The sequence below is a fragment of the Pseudorca crassidens genome, chromosome 18 (genome assembly GCF_039906515.1).
Source record: "Pseudorca crassidens isolate mPseCra1 chromosome 18, mPseCra1.hap1, whole genome shotgun sequence".
Lineage (NCBI taxonomy): Eukaryota > Metazoa > Chordata > Mammalia > Artiodactyla > Delphinidae > Pseudorca > Pseudorca crassidens.
Genome location: NC_090313.1, coordinates 52,394,705 through 52,400,704, shown reverse-complemented (window position 1 = coordinate 52,400,704; position 6,000 = coordinate 52,394,705).

The following is a 6,000-nucleotide window of genomic DNA, read 5'->3' as shown; positions in this document are numbered from 1 at the left end:
CTGTTTTCCTCCAAGGATATACTTTAGAAATGTTATAGAATTTTCAATGGACTATTATATTAAAAATATTATATTTTAAATGAAGCTTAGAATCTTAATGTTGTTAAAAAATCATTAGCAATTCTAATTGCAAAACATAAACTGGATAAGACTATGTTGATTTAATCTGCCTCTCTTTCACCTGGTATATTTCCAGATCCATCTCCTAATGTGGCATATACTCTCTTATTGAAATCACCTATACATGGTATAAAGAGAAGACATATTCATTTGGTTGCTTTTAGTTGCTTTATTACAAGCTGACATTCCCCATACAAAGTATTAGAGTTAAATATTGTTTCTATAGAATATAATGAAACATACATTTGACATGAGAAATTCCATAGCCTTTTTTTCTGTTAGAATATTTACTTTCTCTTACAGAATCGTAAGGTACACATACAAGTGTACCTGAGATACACATACAAGTATCACATTCATACATACATACACACACATGCACACATACATGCTTAAGAGAGATTATAAGCCATTTTTAAGTGAGTTTAAAAAAAAATGCTGAAGTTCAAATAACACCTCTACAGTAAAGGTGTTAAAGGTGCTATGTTAAAACATCTCCATATTCCCTGACAATGAAAAAACTTCCCTCAAATAAGATTCTATAAATTTTCCATTCACTTTATTTATGTAAAATTGAAAATATTTTAAAAATATTTTTAAACAATAATTTACTTCTGAATGTTTCTTTGATGTAACCCTGATAAATAGGTAATATTTTTGCATCACCAACACCTGTAGAAAGACAAAGATGAACTGTAAAAACAAGAAATGAGCACATCCATTTTTTAATTTCCTTCTTAGGACCAATTTAAATTATAGTAAAGCAACTTAAAATTAACTTAAACCCATATAAGCAAAGACACAGGAGAAGGAACATAAGCAAAACAGGGAATTCACCAATTTCCTGAAGATAGAAAGACTGGATATCTGTTTAATGGCTACTTCTGTGGGAGGAAACATCAGATTATTCAATTAAAAATGAGAGCCAGGGCTTCCCTGGTGGCGCAGTGTTTGAGAGTCCTCCTGCTGATGCAGAGAACACGAGTTCGTGCCCCGGTCTGGGAAGATCCCACGTGCCGCGGAGTGACTGGGCCCGTGAGCCATGGCCGCTGGGTCTGCACGTCCGGAGCCTGTGCTCTGCAACGGGAGAGGCCACAACAGTGAGAGGCCCGCGTACCGAAAAAAAAAAAAAAAGAGAGCCAATATGACAAGCATAGACCCAAACATCTTCAAGCTCAGGGCTGAAAGGTATGAGCAAGGACAGGAGCTCAAAGAAGGCAAAAAGAGCTGATTAATTTCCTATTCCATGGACACAAGTGAATTTTTGACTCCCAGTTTGAAGGCAACCAATAATATCTAAATAATAAGTAAGTTAGGAGGACAGAGACAGGCAGGAGCTGAGTGTTGTAACTGAAAAAAATCCTCATTCTTTTGTGCAGGAAATAAGTGGAATTATCTTAGGGTGGCACACAGAAAGAGAAGAATAAACTATTCGGAGAAAGAAAAGGGAAGAATTAATGAGATGATATTAAAAATAGGCTTAAGGGCTTCCCTGGTGGTGCAGTGGTTGAGAGTCCGCCTGCCGATGCAGGGGACACGGGTTCATGCCCCGGTCCGGGAAGATCCCACATGCCGCGGAGCGGCTGGGCCCGTGAGCCATGGCCGCTGAGCCTGCGCGTCTGGAGCCTGTGCTCCGCAACGGGAGAGGCCACGACAGTGAGAGGTCCGCGTACCACCAAAAAAAAAAAAAAAAAAAAAAAAAAAGGCTTAAAAGTAGTAATTTATAGAAAATGAGAATAGAAACTTGCTTCTCTTTATGAGAAGTCTCACTTAATTTGAATGCCACTTTATTATATCTTTTTTAAAACATGGATCCTCCATGTGCACTGTGTAAGGAGGAAGTCAAATCACATCTCTCTGCAAAGTCCAGAAAGTAGCACCAGTCCAGATTTCCTAAATAAAATGACTTACAATGAAGCTACATTATAATACCTCTATATTTTGCAAAATCTTTTATATGCTATTAAAAGGTAAACATTTAACAACCAAAATTTTTTCTTTGGTGTAATATTATATTGTTCTGAATGAAGAAATGTCCCACAGTACATTGGGATGTGAAAATTTCCCTGTAGTCCTTATAGAAAGATAAGTAATAATAAATAATAACTGACAGTAGCAGATATCATCTATTAAATGTTTATTAATTCCCAGGAACAGTTTTAACTCCTTTGTATCAATTGATTTCTCAATTGAGAAATCTTATTTGAGGGAAGTTTTTTCATTGTCAGGGAATATGGAGATGTTTTAACATAGCAATGGATAACATTACTGTAGAGATGTTATTTGAACTTCAGCATGAGAAAATAGACAAAGGAGAGGTCAAATAACTTGTCTAAGTTCCCACAAAGGAAGTGGAGGAATTAGGGTTGGTACCCAGGAAGGCTTACTCCAGAGAACTTGTATTTAACTAACGGAGTTACAAGAGTTAACTCTCTCGCAGTTACGGGAGAGTTCGATGAATATGATCACATTTTATATGAAGAAATTCCCTTGCTTTTTCTTCAAAGCTTCTGTAAACCTGGATAATATGTTGCATATATACCATCACTCTTCCATTAGCCACTCTTGCCTAAATTACCTCATTTATAAAATGGGAGTGGGGTAACTATCTCTTAAGATTATTGAAAAATTATGTGGATTAATATATGTACAGTGCTTAAAAGAATGTATGGTGCAGAGATATTACTCATGTTATTTTTATTACTATTAATATTACCAGCAACCAATTCATCTGCTATTAAATCTGTTCCAGTGCTGGAGGAAGCATCAGTTGTATTTAACTCATTCTGATGCAATATTTCTAACTCTTATTTGGCTTCCTTAAGCAAAATTCTTGCTTCACGTGCTGTCCTAAGAATCTAACTCCCCTGTAAGATGTGAGTCAGTTGTTCCCTGTAATTCTCTATATTTTTTGCTCTCCACTTCCTTGCATTCTTGGGATGTGTGGCATCATGTGCTCAAATACTCAGGCCTAGTATAAGGGAAAAAGCCACTCCCATATAGAGTTACATAAAAACGTACAAAACCAGATATAAGTCTTAGAATCCAAAATAAATTCAATAAATCACACTAAACAAAGGGAAATAGTTGAGATCTTAAGCCATATAAGACTAGTCACTGAGGAAGAGGATTCAAAGCTGATATGGAAGAGCAAACCAGCCTCAAACTAAACCTGAAATTCAGGCAGCTGTAGTGGTGACTTATCTAGTTCCTGCAATGGATGATGTGGGCATGTCAAAGGAGGTATAGGTAAGGTGGCAGAATGGACATTTTTAAAATAATAATTTCTGTCATAGAATCGAAGCAATATAAATATAAACACATACCTGTCTCCCCAGTTGTATTATTTCTATTTCAAGGACAAGACCATGTTTTAATGACTTTTGTATCCTTCTACTAAGATAGTATAAAACATTTTAAAACCAAAGTATCTTGAATGAATTAGCTAATATACAATTGTATGGATAGAGGATGGTGGAAGAATTTCAATTCTAAAAGTACATAATTGTTTCTGGAATAATAAGGGACAGATTATATCCTCAAATTATAGATCAACCTAAAAACATTGGGCTGAAAATTTCCTCTACATATCATGTATCTTCTTAAAATAATTCATTGGTGTTGTCTACCACTGATGGAAATTTAATAAACATATATAGGGCTGTCCTTTAAATTAGTCATCCAGAAAACATGTTTAGAAATGGTCTCACATGTGTTACAGTAAAAAATAATGATAATAGTATTTGTCCTTTAGAACCATTTTGTAAAGAGATGTAAATCCCTTTCATCATTTTGTACAAATGTAATAATTATCTTTTGTGCTCCCTATGATAGATGAGGACAAATATAATAATTTTTGATGATGATGATGATGATGAAGATGACGATAATGATAGGTAACATTGATTATTGACTATGGGCAAGGAAATAATCTATTCTATTTTTAACTACCAGATGGGATACTCCTATTATTCGTTTTTATATACTAAGAGACTGACTTTCAGAGTTTAGGTAACTTACCCCGTGTCATAGTGGAATGCACATCTTTTAAATGCAGATTTTTTTAAAAGTCACTGTTGCATCATAAGTGTCTAGTATAGTGTATGAAAATGGCAGACTCATAATAAAATTTATTGATTGAATGAACATAAAACATGGCACTGTTACTACTGAATGATATTTTGTTTTTTTTTACTATAATTTTGCTCTTAACTGTTATGATATATTGCTTCTTATTACCATAAAAGATCACCTTAACCTGAGCATGGATCTGTTTATGTTTATTACGAAGTCTGTTTCAGGGATTGGCATGGCTTGAAAATCTCCCTGTGTAGAAAATTGTCTGTCTCTTTTCATTTATCCTTTTAACGATTCTGTCTGTCATCCTGCCACAGAAAGCAATCATGATATCTTTTTAAGATGGCTTGCTATACTATTGTCTGCATTTGCTAAGTACCTGATTTGGAAAATTCATCCAGTTTCCAAAATTAGTTCTCTAACTCTGCAAAACATAGATGAACTCATAGCTGAGTTCTTATTTGTTGGTTGATATAATGTGCACATGTTCCTATCTAAGAGAATTAATCCTTTTTGTTGGGGGGTTTTGAAAGGCCTTTATGGGAACATACTTAACTTTAATTCTGATAATGATTTCTTCTGGATAGACCAGGTACAACAGGTCTGCCAATGCACTACAAGCAATTAATTGGTTATTAAAATGATCTTGTAAAAAATAGCCTAAATAATGTAGGTTGAGCCCAATACATCTAAATTTCTGAGGTTAACAAAATACAATACACAAAAGTTTTCATCATGTACTCACATCCAGGGGCAACTCCATGACTCCTAGTTTACAGCATTTTTTTTTTTTTTAGCATTTTGGTATTATCCAACTTTGTAACCTAACAATTCTCCCTAGGTTTTTCTTTTCTGGTGCCCAAACAACAAAGCTTCCATTCAAAGTGAAGTGTCAAAACTCCAGGACTTTCTGCATTGGATCTCAGTTTCACAGGCAGTGAGTAAAAGCACAGTAGGATAAGGTTTTGCATATACTGTCATTCTTATGGTTTCAGATGTGGTGGCCAGCAGGACTGTAACATGAAAAATGCAAGTTTCATTAATGATTGTCCACAAGGAAGAGGGATGAAATGTTACTTTGAATTGTCTTGGAAGAAGATAGATAGGTGGAATAGCCTTTGATACTAGGAATCAGCACTAGTCTTCTCAAATCAAGGACACCTCTCCTCCAAAACAGGAGGGAACTAAAAATAGATATGGATGAGTAGCTCAAGCAGGGCAGGAAGAGGAGGAAATAGTTATTGCTCAGGTGTTTAGATAGCTGTGGGAAAATGTGAATAAAAGTGGACAATCCTTCTTTGGAAAAAGCATGAAACAGTGGATATTCTTTATGTGTCAAGTGCAAAAGGATTGACAAAAATTATTAAATGTGCCTTCTGGTTAGTTTACTGGCAAATGCAAGCTGTTCTCCCCAGATATCCACAGTTATGTATTTCTTTTACTAAATTCACTAAACTATTCACCACTTAACAATTTTCTTATTCAAATTGGCTGGAGGGAGATTCATTAAAAAGAGGTGACATAAAACAGAGAAATCAAATTAGATAACTTTCACATGTCCTAGCATATATAAGTAAAATAGTTGGGAATGATCAAATTTGTTTCCAAATATTCTTAGGCATAAACAGAGATTTCCAGTGAAAGGTGAACATTTAATAAAGGACTATATTTTAGATTTCCAAGGAAGACACAGTAGAAATATCATCTGTAAGCAAATAATATTTTTATATTGCAATAATAATATCTAACAATTACACAGTGTATATTATACACCAGGTCCTTTTATACTTGAAATACATTTAA